This window comes from Procambarus clarkii, chromosome 30, assembly GCF_040958095.1.
Source record: "Procambarus clarkii isolate CNS0578487 chromosome 30, FALCON_Pclarkii_2.0, whole genome shotgun sequence".
NCBI classification, from domain to species: domain Eukaryota; kingdom Metazoa; phylum Arthropoda; class Malacostraca; order Decapoda; family Cambaridae; genus Procambarus; species Procambarus clarkii.
In genome coordinates this window covers 10,206,193-10,227,605 of record NC_091179.1, presented here as the reverse complement: position 1 = coordinate 10,227,605, position 21,413 = coordinate 10,206,193, and positions in this window count along the sequence as shown.

Below are 21,413 nucleotides of genomic sequence, written 5' to 3'. Positions count from 1 at the left end.
TAGAAACGTTATCCCTACAGACAAAAATCAGAGGATACAACTGACGATTTTTTATAAAACCAGAAAAACGGCCAGCCTACTCATGAGAAACTCTCCAGACACAAAACAGAACGCTTTAAAAGAGACTAACGTCGTCTATGCCTTCAAATGCCCACTTGGGGACTGTAAGCTCCAAAAAACCCAGTATATAGGCAAGACAACAACATCTCTTTCTAGGCGTTTAACGATGCATAAGCAACAGGGCTCCATTAAGGAACATATAATCTCTTCCCATAACCAAACCATCGCCAGAGAAATCCTAGTAAACAACACAGAAATCATCGATAGATACAGCGATAGCAGGCGGCTTGACGTTTGCGAGGCACTACACATCAAGAAGTCAACACCAGCAATCAACAGCCAATTATTGCACAACTATATTCTACCCACCTCAAGACTCCGCTCCAATATAGAAGCATCAAGAAATATGGACCAATAGGCTTTCTACAAACACTTCTATTCAATACCCATTGTTTCTGTTCTGTCTTGTGTTGATACTTTTAATACCCTTTTAATATCCCCTATTGTTCTGTCTTGTGTTAATGCCACATCACCCTTCCCACCTCACTCAAATGTAGATATAAAATCAGAGAAACGCAAGTTCTAATCAGTTGTGTATTTGTGAAGTCTTTGAAAATGTAATAAGTTTTATGAAACGCGCCCGTGTCGCGTCAGACTAGAAATAAAAATGAATTTTGGAGAAGTGATTTTTGATTTACCTCCAACAGTGAAGCGTAATGTATGAAAGATTGAGAAAATTCGTGTTAGAATTATTAATCTTACTTTTTCGGTCATATTTAATAATATATGTCTACAGGAAAGACTGCTACCAAAATATACTAATATATATATATATATATATATATATATATATATATATATATATATATATATATATATATATATAAATATATATATATAAATATATATATATAAATATATAAATATATATATATAACTAATATTGTCCTGGGGACCATTCAGGCTTGTTCCAAAAATATATATATATAAATATATATATATATATAAATATATAAATATATATATATATGTCGTACCTAGTAGCCAGAACGCACTTCTCTGCCTACAATGCAAGGCCATATTTGCCTAATAAGCCAAGTTTTCATGAATTAATTGTTTTTCGACTACCTAACCTACCTAACCTAACCTAACCTAACTTTTTCGGCTACTTAACCTAACCTAACCTATAGAGATAGGTTAGGTTAAGTTAGGTAGGGTTGGTTAGGTTCGGTCATATATCTACGTTAATTTTAACTCCAATAAAAAAAATTGACCTCATACATAATGAAATGGGTAGCTTTATCATTTCATAAGAAAAAAATTAGAGAAAATATATTAATTCAGGAAAACTTGGCCTATTAGGCAAATCGGGCCATGCATAGTAGGCAGAGAAGTGCGTTCTGGCTACTAGGTACGACATATATATATTTATATATTTATATATATATATATATATATATTTATATATATATATTTGCGAACAAGCCTGAATGGTCCCCAGGACAATATTAGTTATATATATATTTATATATTTATATATATATATTTATATATATAAATATATATATTAGTATATTTTGGTAGCAGTCTTTCCTGTAGACATATATTATTAAATATGACCGAAAAAGTAAGATTAATAATTCTAACACGAATTTTCTCAATCTTTCGTACATATTACGCTTCACTGTTGGAGGTAAATCAAAAATCACTTCTCCAAAATTCATTTTTATTTCTAGTCTGACGCGACACGGCGCGTTTCGTAAAACTTATTACATTTTCATATATATATATATATATATATATATATATATATTGTGACGGTAACGCGTTGGTGTTCGGCTGTTTAAGGCTAGGGGTATGGCCTCGTCACATAGTTATAAAAAAAAATAGAAAAAACTGGAACTTCGTCTGTGGTAAGGTAAGGAGAAGACACACAAAACACAAGTAAACTTTAACAATGAAATTTTAATTACGTTAAATAAATCAAAACATGAAAATAATGCACAAACAAATTCTTATAATAAAATCAATCAATCAAAATAATAAGAATACTTAAATGACACAATGAAAAGTTACGTTAAGGCAAAATAACAAGAAGTGCAACACAAAGGTAAGTGGGAGGTGCTGGAATATTGGCTTAAAGCCACCACCTCTCTCAGTACACGCTAACGTCTAGCTGGGAGGAGTGCTGGCTACGAAAGCACTGAACATTCTGAGGACTGATGTTGGGGCGACCCCAGACATCAGGTAGTATGGGGGGCGAGTGCAGGTGCAGCCAGTCCGGCGACCAATCAGCGCAGCCGGCAGCGATCAACATGTAGTTTGGTGATTTGGGTCCGAACAGGTGGCTGGCTGCATACGTTTTGCTCACCCTGGCAAGCCTTGCTGGTGTTGTTGTCGTTGTTGGACATGTCTTCCATAGTCGTTTTATATAATTGTGAAGACGGAATTATGGAGGGAAGAGCAGGCTCAATCTCTTGAAGGAGATTATCGTCACAACTCTCCCCCGAAGCCTGCGGTTCTGGAAGAAGTACGTCGTTATGTGGTGGAGTAATGGATGGAGTTGCTTCTACTTCATAAACTCTGGAGAGGGCATCGGCTATGGTGTTGTCAGAACCCTTGATATAGCGGATCTCCAGGTTGAAGTCTTGTAAATACAGAGCCCATCGTAGAAGACGCTGGTTGGTGAATTGGGCTTGATGTAGGAAGCGGAGAGGGTTGTGGTCTGAGAAGATGGTGGTAGACCTGGCGCCTTGTAGGTACGGAGCGAAGTGTTGGAGGTTCAGGACGATGGATAGTAGCTCCTTTTCAATAGTGCTGTAGTTCCTCTGGTGTGGTTTCAGTTTGTAGCTGTAGTAGCTGACAGGTAGAACCTCCTCGCCTCGTAGTTGCATCAGGACACCACCAACGCCGGTACCACTGGCGTCGACATGAAGGACGAAAGGCTTGGTGATATCTGGAGAGGCGAGAATGGGTTTAGAACAGAGGAGGAATTTGAGTTGTTCAAAAGCAACGGTTTGCTGTATGGTCCAATTATACCGTTGCTTGGGACTGGTTAATAGAATTAGAGGTGTGGCGACTGTACTGAAATTCCTCACAAACCTACGGTAGTAAGAGGCAAGACCAAGGAAGCGCAGGAGCTGCTTCCTGGTGGTAGGCTGTGGATACTGTAGGATGGCTTGAGTGTGTGAGTCTAACGGAGCTATGCTGCCACTCCCAATAACATGACCCAGATAACGCACTTTACCTTTCGCGAAAGTGGACTTGCCCAGGTTGATGGTGAGGCCGGCTGTCAGGAGCTTGGAGAACAGACGTCGCAGCTGGAGCAGATGTTCACTCCAGGAGTTGGAGGCTACGACGATATCGTCCAGGTAGGCGTATGTGTTATCCAAGCCCTGGATGACACGGTTGACAGCTCTTTGAAAGGTGGCCGGGGCATTACATAGTCCGAAAGGAAGGCGTTCATATCTGAAAAGTCCAAAAGGAGTGATGAAGGCAGATATCTCTTTAGCGCGCTCCGTTAGACACACTTGATAGTACCCCTTAAGCAAGTCCACTTGGGACAAGTACTGGGCACTACCAATGGCATCAAGGATGTCATCTATCCTTGGCAAGGGGTAAGCATCCTTGACAGTGACAGAGTTCAGTTTACGATAGTCGGTGCACAACCGCACCTTACCTTGGGGTTTGGGCACCAAGATACAGGGTGAGGCCCAGGGGGACTCACAAGGTGTAGCCAGTCCATGATCCAAGAGGTATTGCACCTCAGCACGCATGACTTCCTTCTTGCTCGGGCTGATTCGGTAGAAGGGTTGACGAATCGGCCGGGTGTCGGGGAGCAGTTGGATGTCGTGCTGGGTAACATTACACTCTTGGGGATCATCTCTGAACAACTCTTGATATTCTCTGAAGATCTTGACGAGAGGTGCACTATGATTATCCTGAAAGTATTTGGGAAGATCATTAAGGATTTTGGAATTAGAAAGCGCCGACTCCTTGTCAGTGCTTTCGGGAGAAGAAGCCGGGATGGTCTCACTGTGGATGTAGGGTTCTGTGAATGTGGAATAGTTAGTCAAGACAGTGGGAGGAGTACCATTATATTGCTTCAGGAGGTTGACGTGGCACAGCTGGGTCTTCCGCCGCCTATCTGGAGTCTCTATGACGTATGTGTTGTTGCTTCTGCACTCTTTGACGCAGTAGGGTCCTGAAAATCTGTTTTGTAAAGGTGAACCTGGGATAGGGAAATAAGCAAGGACGAAGTCTCCCGGCTTGAATTTTCTTACTTTGCTGGTCTGGTCGTAATGAGTCTTCATTCTCACCTGGGCTTTCAATAGATTATCATGGGCAAAGCGGTGGACTCTCTCTAGAATGTGCTGAAGGTTTTGAAGAAACTGGGGCACATTCTGATGCTCACTGAAGGTGGCATCTCTGAGAGAGTCTTTGAAAGCCTTAAGGGGAGTACGGCACTTACGGCCGTAGAGCATCTCATAAGGAGATACTCCTAGGGACTCATTGGGGAGACTTCTGAAAATACACATTATTAGGTCAATCTGCTTATCCCAATCCTTTGAGGTTTCACTACAAAACTTTTTCAAGAGTGCTTTGATGGTCTGATGACTACGTTCAAGAGAACCCTGTGAAGCAGGATGATAGGGGCTGGACAATACCTGTTTGATGTTGAACTCCTCCAGTGTCCTTTTGAAGAGATCACTGGTGAAGTTGGTGCCACAGTCACTTTGAATCTCCCTGGGAAATCCGTATTGAGTGAAGATCTTCAATAGATGTTTGATAACCGTAGCAGCCGTGATGTTCTTCACTGGAACTGCTATGGGAAATCTGGTGGTAGGACACAGGATGGTTAGGATGTAGGCGTTACCTGAACTGGTCCGAGGTAAAGGACCAACACAGTCTATTATGAGTCTGTGGAAAGGTTCCGCAGGCACCTGTATGGGAATCAGTGGTGCTCTGGGAATGGAGACGTTCGGTTTGCCTGCCATCTGACATATATGACACTGTTTTACGTACTGTTTGACGTTATTTACCATACCTGGCCAGTAGTAGTCTTGGCGAATCCCATGGTAAGTCTTGTTGAAGCCGTAGTGGGAGAATGCTCCGTGGGCCAGGTGTAGAATAGTGGGCCGCAGGCTGGTGGGAATCACAAGTTGTTCGATGTTGGCCCAATCGTCCTCCTCCTTCAGTTTACTGGGTCTATATCTGCGGTAGAGCAAGTCGTTCTCTAGGAAGAACCCAGGAATACTGTCGGGTTGAGTCTCAGCCTGGAAAAACAATGGTGTTAAAGTAAGATCTTCCCTCTGCAACTTACGGAACTCCAACTTGGTCAGATGCGGGGGTAGTTTCTGAGGGTCTTGAGGGACAGCGGTAGCAGTAGAGTCAGCTGGCTGTGGACGTGCGGCTTGTGCACGGGTGGTCACGAGAACCGGAGGAGAAACTTCATCACTCTCTTGAACCTCTGCTGGAACATACTCAAGAATAGGGTTTATGGGCACAGAGTTACACACCTGGGGTTTGTCCATGACGATCAGGTTGGTCGGTTGCAGGTCTTCTGCCAAGTCGTTGCCTAGGAGAAGTTGCACTCCAGGCATGGGAAAAGGCTTTTCCCTGACGGCGACTTGGACTTCCCCGTTCACGTAGGGACAATCCAGGTGGACTCTGGCGAGAGGGTATGGAGTGGTAGCAGTGAGGTCAGTGATGAAGACTGTTTCCCCGGTGTAGACTATGTTGGGCACAGCCGACTTCAAGATGATCGATTGTAGAGCCGCTGTGTCCCTCAAGATCTTCAATTTGAAACGTCCCTCCGGATTTGAACCGTTGGCAGAGACAGTTCCAGTATACAGGTGGTTACTGAAAAGAGAAAGATCATTAACATCAACACCAACATTCATCACAGGCTTACCGGACTTAGGAGGAGTTGGTTTGGGTCGTTGTTGGTCAGTGGTTCCCTTGTATTGAGACTTACCACACTTGTCTATGGTATGTCCATAGAGTCTACAATACTTGCAGTACAGTTGTGAACCAGCTTGATCGGGGCTCACCTTCTCGTAACTGTACCACGACTTCTTACTGGAGGATGGTTCAGGTGTCAGCCGGTGGATGAGGCTGTAAGTGTCAGCCGACTTAGCACACTTCAGGTAGTCGGTTTCTTCTTTATCTGCTAAGTAGAGGCGGACAGGAGGCGGCACACGTCTCAAGAATTCTTCAACAAGCATCAGGTTGACGAGTTCTGTAAAAGTAGAGACATGTGCTGCTTCCAGCCATTTCATGAAATACCTCCGTTTCGTGTTAGCAAACTCGAGGAAGGTAGTGGTACTTGCCTTCAGGTGGTCACGGAATTTCCTTCTATAACTTTCAGTAGAGAGGAGGTAGGCGTCCAACACTGCTTGTTTCAGAGTGTAGTAGTCATTCTCAGACGCCAAAGTACTGAGTGTGACTGCAGCTCTACCTGTAAGATGGACTCTGAGAAGTGTGGCCCATTGGTCGACAGGCCAACTGAGTTGATTAGCAAGGGTTTCAAAGGTGGTGAAAAAACATCAACTTCTGCTTCTACAAAGGATGGCATTAACTTACTTGCATGTGATATATTAAAACTGACGGGAAGATTGGCAGTAGCTTGCTGGCGTTGAGTGAAGTGTGAAGTTTCCAAGGAGATTTCGCGTTGCCGACACTCTAGAGCCAGAGTTGCTTGTTGCTTGTCATGTTCGCGTTGCATCTCCAACTCGCGTCGTTTGGTTTCAAGCTGTACTCGTTCCCGCTCCTGGAGTGTTTCAAGCTGTACTCGTTCCCGCTCCTGGAGTAGTGCAACCTCACGTTCCTGGAGGGCGAGTCCACGTTCGTGTTCTTCTCTCCTCAAGGCAGCTTCACGTTCTCGGAGGGTGATTTCTCGTTCTTGTTCTTCTCTTCGTATGGCAGCAGCTCGTTCTTGTTGTTCGAGGGCTTCCCTTTGCTGCTCACGTTCAATCTTGGCCAGCTCTAGTTTGAGTTTCAGCGTTGCCAAATCAGTTTTATCTGCAATATAGTAAGTTTCATGAGTTTCAGAGTCTATCTTACCTTGCTCTAAATAGTAATCCAGCAACAGGTTGTGTAGGTCATTTTTGTTGGCTTGGTAGGGAACTTCTAGTTGATACTCATGTGCAAGAGTTTGTAATTCAGTCCTCTTGGCACGACTTAAAGTCCCTATTTCACCTGCTGGATTTGCACGGAAAGTTTGGAGACGAAACATGGTGAAATTAGCAAATAAAGGTACACGAATGTTCAATAATGAAATGTCAGAAACAGGACAACGTGGCAACTGGTACCTATCCTGTGTGATCTTTAACAATTAACGTTAAGTGAAAGATATTAAATGATTAAATTAAATCAAGGGCGCAGGAAATCTTGTACCCGGTACTCATGTAAGAGAATAAGGGCAAGAAAATCCTACTAACAAATGAAACAAAGTTTCGAAAACAAATGAAACAGTTAAATGCTTCAAAAGTAAAATTGGTAGTCCAAGGATGTAGGCATACCTTGCCAAGTCTCTATAGGACATAAAGCAAGTTTTTCCTACTGAATTTAATATGATACTTACAGAATTAGCGAACTTTTGTGCTCTGAAAAAATAAGCTAATTCCCTACCGTTGTATGTATCATCATCTCTGACTGACGTGTAGGGGTGCGAGGTGTCAACTGGTGACGAGAACTGCTGCTGAGGTCCCAATTCAGCAACTAAAGTTCGAGCTAGAGGAACTATGGCCCTCTTTATCCTCCTACAGTCAGATTGCAGAAGATTGGGTACTCTTGACCCGGGGCAGACCACAGTACCAGGGTACCAATATGATGATCTGTCAGAATGAGAAATATTCAAGGGACATAGATGGTAAATACGAGTAATAACAAGGAGGGAGAGATGACCAATTAAGAGTATGACTGCGGCCTACAGTCACCACGTAATCCAAAGTTGTCTCACCTTCACTATATGTTACTCTCGTAATGCACAATACACCGCACCTTATAAAAAATGAAATTGAATGAAAAATAGTAAAGCTACGTTAACAGAGTTAAATACGCTTACCATAAATTACCACTTGGCACCAGTACCTGAGTGAAGCTCCTAGGACAGGCCCCCATATAACTTGTGACGGTAACGCGTTGGTGTTCGGCTGTTTAAGGCTAGGGGTATGGCCTCGTCACATAGTTATAAAAAAAAATAGAAAAAACTGGAACTTCGTCTGTGGTAAGGTAAGGAGAAGACACACAAAACACAAGTAAACTTTAACAATGAAATTTTAATTACGTTAAATAAATCAAAACATGAAAATAATGCACAAACAAATTCTTATAATAAAATCAATCAATCAAAATAATAAGAATACTTAAATGACACAATGAAAAGTTACGTTAAGGCAAAATAACAAGAAGTGCAACACAAAGGTAAGTGGGAGGTGCTGGAATATTGGCTTAAAGCCACCACCTCTCTCAGTACACGCTAACGTCTAGCTGGGAGGAGTGCTGGCTACGAAAGCACTGAACATTCTGAGGACTGATGTTGGGGCGACCCCAGACATCAGGTAGTATGGGGGGCGAGTGCAGGTGCAGCCAGTCCGGCGACCAATCAGCGCAGCCGGCAGCGATCAACATGTAGTTTGGTGATTTGGGTCCGAACAGGTGGCTGGCTGCATACGTTTTGCTCACCCTGGCAAGCCTTGCTGGTGTTGTTGTCGTTGTTGGACATGTCTTCCATAGTCGTTTTATATAATTGTGAAGACGGAATTATGGAGGGAAGAGCAGGCTCAATCTCTTGAAGGAGATTATCGTCACAATATATATATATATATATATATATATAAATATATATATATATATATATATATATATATATATATATGTCGTACCTAGTAGCCAGAACTCACTTCTCAGCCTACTATGCAAGGCCCGATTTGCCTAATAAGCCAAGTTTTCATGAATTAATGTTTTTTCGTCTACCTAACCTACCTAACCTAACCTAACCTAGCTTTTTTGGCTACCTAACCTAACCTTACCTATAAAGATAGGTTAGGTTAGGTTAGGTAGGGCTGGTTAGGTTCGGTCATATATCTACGTTAATTTTAACTCCAATAAAAAAAAATTGACCTCATACATAATGAAATGGGTAGCTTTATCATTTCATAAGAAAAAAATTATAGAAAATATATTAATTCAGGAAAACTTGGCTTATTAGGCAAATCGGGCCTTGCATAGTAGGCTGAGAAGTGAGTTCTGGCTACTAGGTACGACATATATATATATATATATATATATATATATAAATATATATATAAATATATAAATATATATATAAATATATTTTTTTTTTTTAATAGGGAAGGGAGTACCACCTCTGGCTGGAAGAAGGGGGACCCATAGCCTCGGAGGAAACCACACATAACGCATTGGAGGGAATGTAGGTCCCCTCCAATACAGTTTCTGTGTGCTTTTCTCCTACCACCCCCTTCCCTTTTTTTTTTCCTTTATTGTGTATTTAAAGGTTACAAAACATACAAGACAAATGCCTAAAGGTTATGGATCTCTTGAAGCTCCTCCGCTTCTGGACAGGAACCGAGGACGCAGCAAGCATTTCCCCTCTGGATCGCCACACTGAGACGCTGAAATAAAAAACTGGAAGCCCTAGGGTCTCTGGTGACGTCAATGAGCCTGGAACCCAATTCCTTGAGAAATCCCAAGGCACTCTTGCCCCAGGGGCCATGCGTCTCAGACGCTATGGGAACAAAGAGGTATTGACCTTCCAATCGCCTGTACTTGAGTGATTTTGCTGTTTCCCTGTGGTTGGCCGCCCCACCTGCTTGATCAGCTCCGAAGTGTACATAGGTGTCAGCCAGGGTGGATACACATGTGTAGTCCCACACCAACTGTCTACCCTCCTTCCATGGGTATATGGTGATGCCATCAGGGCGAAGTGCGGGGAAATCCGGGTTTTGGACCCCTAGGATGCGAGGTTCTCTCTCCGCTGGGCACCCAGCTGAGACGAGGCTTCTCTTGATGATGTCATTGACCTCGTTGTGTCTTGCATGCCAGCCCTTTGTGCTTCCGCAATGCAACCCATGCAGTCCGTATTGGTCTGCTTCCACCCTGTTGCAAATACACTTGTATTCAGTGTGAATTGGGGCACCAAGGTGGAGGGCTACTGCTACACGAAGGGATTCTGGATCTAGGCGCGTGCCCATTGCTGACATGGGTACTGCCAGGAGGAAGTCTCCTGCATGGGGGGCACGCACTGCTCTGAGGCGGGCTTTCTCCTCATATGATGTTGCGACGCTGAGCATGGCATCAGCTACTTTTTCCACTAGAGGGTGGTCCCAGCCGGACTGTTTGTGTTGTTTTGTTGGCTCTATAATGGTTGCTGGGGCTGCAAGAACATCCCACTGATTTGAACATTCAGTGAAAGCAGGATCGTGTATTCCTGCTGAATCCCTCAGGGTTGCAGGTAAAATATCTCTGACGAGGTCGTGTGATGCATGAGAGGAGGAAAGGAAGGCTGGTAGAGCAATTTGGGAGGCTGTGCGGACACCAAGGCCGCCGAGTCTTACAGGAAGGGTTGCTTGCTCCCACTGAGAGTCGTCCAATGGCAGGTTCAGGACTTTCACCAGCATGGACCTCAGAAGGGTGTCATACACATTTAACTTAGGGCTGCTGTAGGGTGGAGAACATCTCAGAAAGTAGGTCAACTTAGGGAGAGACAGGCATCTTGTAAGGAGAAAGAGAGCATCATGGGCATCAATCTTGTCAATCCTGTCCTGCATTCTCTTTAGGTCAGTGATTTTTGCAACCAGGACCTCCTCGATTGCTCGTGGGCCAATGGGGGCACCCAGGAGAGTGCAGTCCGGTGGCTCGACAACGAGAATGTCTGGAAGAACATTTTGTATTTGCCCAGTGATGTCTGGGTTGCGGGAGATTATTTCACATTTGGATGCATTGAGAATGAGGCCTAAGGCTGCTCCCTGCTCCTGGATTTTCCTTATATCCTCCAAAATGGTTTCCGGAGTTCCAGCTAGAGTGCCATCATCCAGGTACCAGATGTTTAGCTCGCTTGTCAGACTATCAGTGACCTCTTTGATAGCTAGGCAGAAAAGGAGGGGGGCTAAGGGGTCACCTTGTTGGACACCTTCACAGTTTATTTCATGCTCCCCAAAAAGAAGCTTAGAGTCCCCACTGTAGCACGATCGGATGAATGGGTAAAGGGGACGGAAATGGTTGTGTACAGCCCTGAGGACAGCGTCTCGTCTGACTTGATTGAAGGCATTTTTGAAGTCAAGCTTTACTAGTGCCTTCTGGTCCGGGAGATCAGCAATGTAAGCCCGCGCTGCATGTGCTGCAGCTTCACAACCTAGGGGGATCCCAAACCCGAGCTGATGAGGTTTCAGCAAGGTGACTGCTTCCTGGCTGATAGATCTCACTGCAGCCTTAGCTACAAGGCGTCGGAGGGTATTGCCAACGGCAATGGGCCTGATACCCCTATCCTCCTTCTTTAGAGCACAGAGTGCTGCTCCATAAAAGACAGGCCTGATGTCCTCAGGGATGCCGCCAGCCAAACACATGTTGGAGAATCTGGTAAGTTCCACTAGAAGATCCTTTGCAGCATCTCCAAGCGCCGGGTTCAGCATTTGTTTGATGTGCTGGGGTCTTAGGCCTGTAAAGCCCCCTGCTGAACCTGTTGGGAAAGACATGGCTGCTTTGTACACCTCAGATTCTCGAACAGTCAAGGGTTCTATGCCAGCATTGTTTTCCTGGGGATCCCTGCTGCTGTCTGGGGCTCTGGGTGGGTGTTTGTCTTGAAGAGCCTCTGCTGTCGTGGCGTTCCTGGGGGCAATAGTGTCATCGCTGGTCATGATTCTGATGGCACCTGTGGTATTGCCCTCATCTATTTTCCTGGTGATCTGTGCTCTCATTTTGTGGTTCTCAGATGAGTTATTGTTGGTCGTCCTGCGGCTGGTGTTCTTGGCACGAGGGGGGAGGCGGACCAGGTTGTCTGCTCTGGGGAATTCATTAAGTGCCCTGATTACAGAGGTTGCTAATGACTTGTCTCTCCTGGGCGGTAATGCTAGGCATGCATTCCCAAATAGAAGGAGATTGTGCCACGGTCCAGAGGTTCTGGGAGCATTGTTGACCTTTGTCAGCAGACTGGCGAGTTTGGCTGCTGCTTGATGACGGGCAGCCTTGGGGATGTGGGGCAAGGTCCTGGTGGACGTCGCTTTGATTGCTTCAAGCAGATTATCTGCTGAAATGAAGTTGAGGGAGGTATTGTTCCTCGCTCCTGCGGCAGGTTGTCCATCGTCACTGCCCCGGGGCAGGCGCCTAGACCCTAGACAACCACCTGAATTGAGAGAATGATAGCGAACAGTTCCATTTGAATTGAGACGATACCGTCTGTCACACACTTGACAGTTTCCTCTTGGGTGGCCATCTTCTTGGCTGGAAAGAGGCTGTGTGTCAGGTGCGACATGTGCCATGCCTAGATGTGATGACGCCTGGCTGCCCGCTGAGTGCACCCACTCCTTCCCAGATGGAGAGTAACACGGCAAGCATTACCCTCCTGGGGGAGTTGGGCATGGCCTGGGCACCGTGTGTGGGTAGGCTGTATGGTGATGGGCGGCTGGCTGGGTTGGGCGCAGGTAGCGGGGTGGGGGAAGATGGCGGGCGGGGGTGGTGGAGGAAGGGGGGGGGGGGGGCACGCGAGGGAGGCCGCCGTCACACTTGTTACACACTATCAAACACTCGGGGAAATCACTAGTGCACTTTGTTTTAACACTACACTCACCAATTTGCTTATGAACGCACTAACTTTCCACTAACATCACTGTAGGCAGCTCGAGAGCCTCCCCCATCACTCCCCCCCTTTACCCCGTACCCCGCCTTGGGGGCTGGTGGGTGGCGGCACTGAGACGACGACGACCCTCCCCTCACCCTCACCCATACACTGTACCTGCCTCGCCATACACAAAGCTCAGACAACGCACCTTTCAACGTTCATAGTGTTGGAATGAAGGAGATACGGTTCTTCTTGTCACACCCAGGGCCTTCAGCAGGTATTCATACCTACACAGGTCAAGTCTTGGCTGGCTCAGGCATCGTGATCCTCGTTGAAATTGGTTCAAGTGTAGGACCTTGCTCACCACGTGTCCGTTCCCCTCCTCCGCCTCGTGGATATATCTCGTTTATATATATAAATATATATATAAATATATATATATATGCGAACAAGCCTGAATGGTCCCCAAGACAATATGCAACTGAAAACTCACACCCCAGAAGTGACTCGAACCCATACTCCCAGGAGCAACGCAACTGGTATGTACAAGACGCCTTAATCCACTTGACCATCACGACCGGACAAAATGAGGTGATAGCCGAAGCTATTTGAACCACCCCACCGCCGGCACTCGGATGGTAATCTTGGGCATAGCATTTTACCAAATCACCTCATTCTTTGGGGCACACGTGAGGAATACAAATGCGAACAAGCCTGAATGGTCCCCAAGACAATATGCAACTGAAAACTCACACCCCAGAAGTGACTCGAACCCATACTCCCAGGAGCAACGCAACTGGTATGTACAAGACGCCTTAATCCACTTGACCATCACGACCGGACAAAATGAGGTGATAGCCGAAGCTATTTGAACCACCCCACCGCCGGCACTCGGATGGTAATCTTGGGCATAGCATTTTACCAAATCACCTCATTCTTTGGGGCACACGTGAGGAACACAAATGCGAACAAGCCTGAATGGTCCCCAAGACAATATGCAACTGAAAACTCACACCCCAGAAGTGACTCGAACCCATACTCCCAGGAGCAACGCAACTGGTATGTACAAGACGCCTTAATCCACTTGACCATCACGACCGGACAAAATGAGGTGATAGCCGAAGCTATTTGAACCACCCCACCGCCGGCACTCGGATGGTAATCTTGGGCATAGCATTTTACCAAATCAGGCGTCTTGTACATACCAGTTGCGTTGCTCCTGGGAGTATGGGTTCGAGTCACTTCTGGGGTGTGAGTTTTCAGTTGCATATTGTCTTGGGGACCATTCAGGCTTGTTCGCATTTGTGTTCCTCACGTGTGCCCCAAAGAATGAGGTGATTTGGTAAAATGCTATGCCCAAGATTACCATCCGAGTGCCGGCGGTGGGGTGGTTCAAATAGCTTCGGCTATCACCTCATTTTGTCCGGTCGTGATGGTCAAGTGGATTAAGGCGTCTTGTACATACCAGTTGCGTTGCTTCTGGGAGTATGGGTTCGAGTCACTTCTGGGGTGTGAGTTTTCAGTTGCATATTGTCTTGGGGACCATTCAGGCTTGTTCGCATTTGTGTTCCTCACGTGTGCCCCAAAGAATGAGGTGATTTGGTAAAATGCTATGCCCAAGATTACCATCCGAGTGCCGGCGGTGGGGTGGTTCAAATAGCTTCGGCTATCACCTCATTTTGTCCGGTCGTGATGGTGAAGTGGATTAAGGCGTCTTGTACATACCAGTTGCGTTGCTCCTGGGAGTATGGGTTCGAGTCACTTCTGGGGTGTGAGTTTTCAGTTGCATATTGTCTTGGGGACCATTCAGGCTTGTTCGCATTTGTGTTCCTCACGTGTGCCCCAAAGAATGAGGTGATTTGGTAAAATGCTATGCCCAAGATTACCATCCGAGTGCCGGCGGTGGGGTGGTTCAAATAGCTTCGGCTATCACCTCATTTTGTCCGGTCGTGATGGTCAAGTGGATTAAGGCGTCTTGTACATACCAGTTGCGTTGCTCCTGGGAGTATGGGTTCGAGTCACTTCTGGGGTGTGAGTTTTCAGTTATATATATATATATATATATATATATAAATATATAAATATATATATATAAATATATATATATAAATATATATATATAAATATATATATATAAATATATATATATAAATATATATATAAATATATATATATATATAAATATATATATAAATATATATATAAATATATATATATATATATAAATATATATATATATATATATAAATATATATATATATATATATATAAATATATATATATATATATATAAATATATATATAAATATATATATATATATATATATATATATATATATATATATATATATATATATATATATATATATAAATATATATATATATATATATATATATATATATATATATATATATATATATATATATATATAAATATATATATATATATATATATATATATATATAAATATATATATATATATATATATATATATATAAATATATATATATATATATATATATATATATATAAATATATATATATATATATATTGTGACGGTAACGCGTTGGTGTTCGGCTGTTTAAGGCTAGGGGTATGGCCTCGTCACATAGTTATAAAAAAAAATAGAAAAACTGGAACTTCGTCTGTGGTAATGTAAGGAGAAGACACACAAAACACAAGTAAACTTTAACAATGAAATTTTAATTACGTTAAATAAATCAAACATGAAAATAATGCACAAACAAATTCTTATATTAAATCAATGAATCAAAATAATAAGAATACTTAAATGACAAAATGAAAAGTTACGTTAAGGCAAAATAACAAGAAGTGCAACACAAAGGTAAGTGGGAGGTGCTGGAATATTGGCTTAAAGCCACCACCTCTCTCAGTACACGCTAACGTCTAGCTGGGAGGAGTGCTGGCTACGAAAGCACGGAACATTCTGAGGACTGATGTTGGGGCGACCCCAGACATCAGGTAGTATTGGGGGCGAGTGCAGGTGCAGCCAGACCGGCGACCAATCAGCGGAGCCGTAGCGATCAACGGGTAGTTTGGTGGTTGGAGTTCGAACAGGTGGCTGGTTGCATACGTTTCTGCTCACCCTGGCAAGCCTTGCTGGTGCTGGTGTTGTTGTCGTTGTTGGACATTTCTTCCATAGTCTTTTATATAATTGTGAAGACGTAATTTTGGAGGGAAGAGCAGGCTCAATCTCTTGAAGGAGATTATCGTCACAACTCTCCCCCGAAGCCTGCGGTTCTGGAAGAAGTACGTCGTTATGGGGTGGAGTAATGGATGGAGTCGCTTCTACTTCATAAACTCTGGAGAGATCATGGGCTAAGATGTTGTCAGACTCTTGGTATAGCGTGTCTCCAGGTTGAATTTCTGCAGGTAGCAAGCCCATAGTAGAAGACGTTGAGATGAGAAGTGGGCGTGCTGCAGGAGGTGTAGGGTGGTGTGGTCCGTATTGATGGTGGACCGAGCACTTTTCAGGTGTGGAGTGAAGTGCTGAAGCTTCAGGATGAGGAAGAGTAGCTCCTTGCCAATTGTTCCGTAGATCCTTGTAGCAGTAGTCGCTGACAGGTGTATTCTTCTCGCCTCGTTGCTGCATCACGACACCACCCACGTCGGTACCATTGGCGTCGACATGGAGGATGAAGGGCTTATCTGACGAGGTGAGAGTGGAATTAGAAGAGGGCATAGGAGCACGATTATTATCCTGAAAGCATTTGGGAAGATCATTAAGGATTTTGGAATTAGAAAGCGCCGACTCCTTGTCAGTGCTTTCGGGAGAAGAAGCCGGGATGGTCTCACTGTGGATGTAGGGTTCTGTGAAGGTAGAACAATTAATCAAGACAGTGGGAGGAGTACCATTATATTGCTTCAGGAGGTTGACGTGGCACAGCTGGGTCTTCCGCCGCCTATCTGGAGTCTCTATCACATAATTATTATTATTCCTGCACTCTTTGACGCAGTAGGGTCCTGAAAATCTGTTTTGTAAAGGTGAACCTGGGATAGGGAAATAAGCAAGGACGAAGTCTCCCGGCTTGAATTTTCTTACTTTGCTGGTCTGGTCGTAATGAGTCTTCATTCTCACCTGGGCTTTCAATAGATTATCATGAGCAAAGCGGTGGACTCTCTCTAGAATGTGTTGAAGGTTTTGAAGAAACTGGGGCACATTCTGATGCTCACTGAAGGTGGCATCTCTGAGAGAGTCTTTGAAAGCCTTAAGGGGAGTACGGCACTTACGGCCGTAGAGCATCTCATAAGGAGATACTCCTAGGGACTCATTGGGGAGACTTCTGAAAATACACATTATTAGGTCAATCTGCTTATCCCAATCCTTTGAGGTTTCACTACAAAACTTTTTCAAGAGTGCTTTGATGGTCTGATGACTACGTTCAAGAGAACCCTGTGAAGCAGGATGATAGGGGCTGGACAATACCTGTTTGATGTTGAACTCCTCCAGTGTCCTTTTGAAGAGATCACTGGTGAAGTTGGTGCCACAGTCACTTTGAATCTCCCTGGGAAATCCGTATTGAGTGAAGATCTTCAGTAGATGTTTGATAACCGTAGCAGCCGTGATGTTCTTCACTGGAACTGCTATGGGAAATCTGGTGGTAGGACACAGGATGGTTAGGATGTAGGCGTTACCTGAACTGGTCCGAGGTAAAGGACCAACACAGTCTATTATGAGTCTGTGGAAAGGTTCCGCAGGCACCTGTATGGGAATCAGTGGTGCTCTGGGAATGGAGACGTTCGGTTTGCCTGCCATCTGACATGTATGACACTGTTTTACGTACTGTTTGACGTTGTTTACCATACCTGGCCAGTAGTAGTCTTGACGAATCCCATGGTAAGTCTTGTTGAAGCCGTAGTGGGAGAATGCTCCATGGGCCAGGTGTAGAATAGTGGGCCGCAGGCTGGTGGGAATCACAAGTTGTTCGGTGTTGGCCCAATCGTCCTCCTCCTTCAGTTTACTGGGTCTATATCTGCGGTAGAGCAAGTCGTTCTCTAGGAAGAACCCAGGAATACTGTCGGGTTGAGTCTCAGCCTGGAAAAACAATGGTGTTAAAGTAAGATCTTCCCTCTGCAACTTACGGAACTCAAACTTGGTCAGATGCGGGGGTAGTTTCTGAGGGTCTTGAGGGACAGCGGTAGCAGTAGAGTCAGCTGGCTGTGGACGTGCGGCTTGTGCACGGGTGGTCACGAGAACCGGAGGAGAAACTTTATCACTCTCTTGAACCTCTGCTGGAACATACTCGAGAATAGGATTACTTGGCACAGAGTTACACACCTGGGGTTTGTCCATGACGATCAGGTTGGTCGGTTGCAGGTCTTCTGCCAAGTCGTTGCCTAGGAGAAGTTGCACTCCAGGCATGGGAAAAGGCTTTTCCCTGACGGCGACTTGGACTTCCCCGTTCACGTAGGGACAATCCAGGTGGACTCTGGCGAGAGGGTATGGAGTGGTAGCAGTGAGGTCAGTGATGAAGACGGTTTCTCCGGTGTAGACTATGTTGGGCACAGCCGACTTCAAGATGATCGATTGTAGAGCCGCTGTGTCCCTCAAGATCTTCAATTTGAAACGTCCCTCCGGATTTGAACCGTTGGCAGAGACAGTTCCAGTATACAGGTGGTTACTGAAAAGAGAAAGATCATTAACATCAACACCAACATTCATCACAGGCTTACCGGACTTAGGAGGAGTTGGTTTGGGTCGTTGTTGGTCAGTGGTTCCCTTGTATTGAGACTTACCACACTTGTCTATGGTATGTCCATAGAGTCTACAATATTTGCAGTACAGTTGTGAACCAGCTTGATCGGGGCTCACCTTCTCGTAACTGTACCACGACTTCTTACTGGAGGATGGTTCAGGTGTCAGCCGGTGGATGAGGCTGTAAGTGTCAGCCGACTTAGCACACTTCAGGTAGTCGGTTTCTTCTTTATCTGCTAAGTAGAGGCGGACAGGAGGCGGCACACGTCTCAAGAATTCTTCAACAAGCATCAGGTTGACGAGTTCTGTAAAAGTAGAGACATGTGCTGCTTCCAGCCATTTCATGAAATACCTCCATTTCGTGTTAGCAAACTCGAGGAAGGTAGTGGTACTTGCCTTCAGGTGGTCACGGAATTTCCTTCTATAACTTTCGGTGGAAAGTAGGTAGGCGTCCAACACTGCTTGTTTCAGAGTGTAGTAGTCATTCTCAGACGCCAAAGTACTGAGTGTGACTGCAGCTCTACCTGTAAGATGGACTCTGAGAAGTGTGGCCCATTGGTCGACAGGCCAACTGAGTTGATTAGCAAGGGTTTCAAAGGTGGTAAAGAACACATCAACTTCTGCTTCTACAAAGGATGGCATTAACTTACTTGCATGTGATATATTAAAACTGACGGGAAGATTGGCAGTAGCTTGCTGGCGTTGAGTGAAGTGTGAAGTTTCCAAGGCGATTTCACGTTGACGACACTCTAGAGCCAGAGTTGCTTGTTGCTTGTCATGTTCGCGTTGCATCTCCAACTCGCGTCGTTTGGTTTCAAGCTGTACTCGTTCCCGCTCCTGGAGTGTTTCAAGCTGTACTCGTTCCCGCTCCTGGAGTAGTGCAACCTCACGTTCCTGGAGGGCGAGTCCACGTTCGTGTTCTTCTCTTCGTATGGCAGCTGCTTCTCTTTGCTGCTCACGTTCAATCTTGGCCAGCTCTAGTTTGAGTTTCAGCGTTGCCAAATCAGTTTTATCTGCAATATAGTAAGTTTCATGAGTTTCAGAGTCTATCTTACCTTGCTCTAAATAGTAATCCAGCAACAGGTTGTGTAGGTCATTTTTGTTGGCTTGGTAGGGAACTTCTAGTTGATACTCATGTGCAAGAGTTTGTAGTTCAGTCCTCTTGGCACGACTCAAAGTCCCTATTTCACCTGCTGGATTTGCACGGAAAGTTTGGAGACGAAACATGGTGAAATTAGCAAATAAAGGTACACGAATGTTCAATAATGAAATGTCAGAAACAGGACAACGTGGCAACTGGTACCTATCCTGTGTGATCTTTAACAATTAACGTTAAGTGAAAGATATTAAATGATTAAATTAAATCAAGGGCGCAGGAAATCTTGTACCCGGTACTCATGTAAGAGAATAAGGGCAAGAAAATCCTACTAACAAATGAAACAAAGTTTCGAAAACAAATGAAACAGTTAAATGCTTCAAAAGTAAAATTGGTAGTCCAAGGATGTAGGCATACCTTGCCAAGTCTCTATAGGACATAAAGCAAGTTTTTCCTACTGAATTTAATATGATACTTACAGAATTAGCGAACTTTTGTGCTCTGAAAAAATAAGCTAATTCCCTACCGTTGTATGTATCATCATCTCTGACTGACGTGTAGGGGTGCGAGGTGTCAACTTGTGACGAGAACTGCTGCTGAGGTCCCAATTCAGCAACTAAAGTTCGAGCTAGAGGAACTATGGCCCTCTTTGTCCTCCTACAGTCAGATTGCAGAAGATTGGGTACTCTTGACCCGGGGCAGACCACAGTACCAGGGTACCAATATGATGATCTGTCAGAATGAGAAATATTCAAGGGACATAGATGGTAAATACGAGTAATAACAAGGAGGGAGAGATGACCAATTAAGAGTATGACTGCGGCCTACAGTCACCACGTAATCCAAAGTTGTCTCACCTTCACTATATGTTACTCTCGTAATGCACAATACACCGCACCTTATAAAAAATGAAATTGAATGAAAAATAGTAAAGCTACGTTAACAAAGTTAAATACGCTTACCATAAATTACCACTTGGCACCAGTACCTGAGTGAAGCTCCCGGACAGGCCCCCATATAACTTGTGACGGTAACGCGTTGGTGTTCGGCTGTTTAAGGCTAGGGGTATGGCCTCGTCACATAGTTATAAAAAAAAATAGAAAAACTGGAACTTCGTCTGTGGTAATGTAAGGAGAAGACACACAAAACACAAGTAAACTTTAACAATGAAATTTTAATTACGTTAAATAAATCAAACATGAAAATAATGCACAAACAAATTCTTATATTAAATCAATGAATCAAAATAATAAGAATACTTAAATGACAAAATGAAAAGTTACGTTAAGGCAAAATAACAAGAAGTGCAACACAAAGGTAAGTGGGAGGTGCTGGAATATTGGCTTAAAGCCACCACCTCTCTCAGTACACGCTAACGTCTAGCTGGGAGGAGTGCTGGCTACGAAAGCACGGAACATTCTGAGGACTGATGTTGGGGCGACCCCAGACATCAGGTAGTATTGGGGGCGAGTGCAGGTGCAGCCAGACCGGCGACCAATCAGCGGAGCCGTAGCGATCAACGGGTAGTTTGGTGGTTGGAGTTCGAACAGGTGGCTGGTTGCATACGTTTCTGCTCACCCTGGCAAGCCTTGCTGGTGCTGGTGTTGTTGTCGTTGTTGGACATTTCTTCCATAGTCTTTTATATAATTGTGAAGACGTAATTTTGGAGGGAAGAGCAGGCTCAATCTCTTGAAGGAGATTATCGTCACAATATATATATATATATATATATATATATAT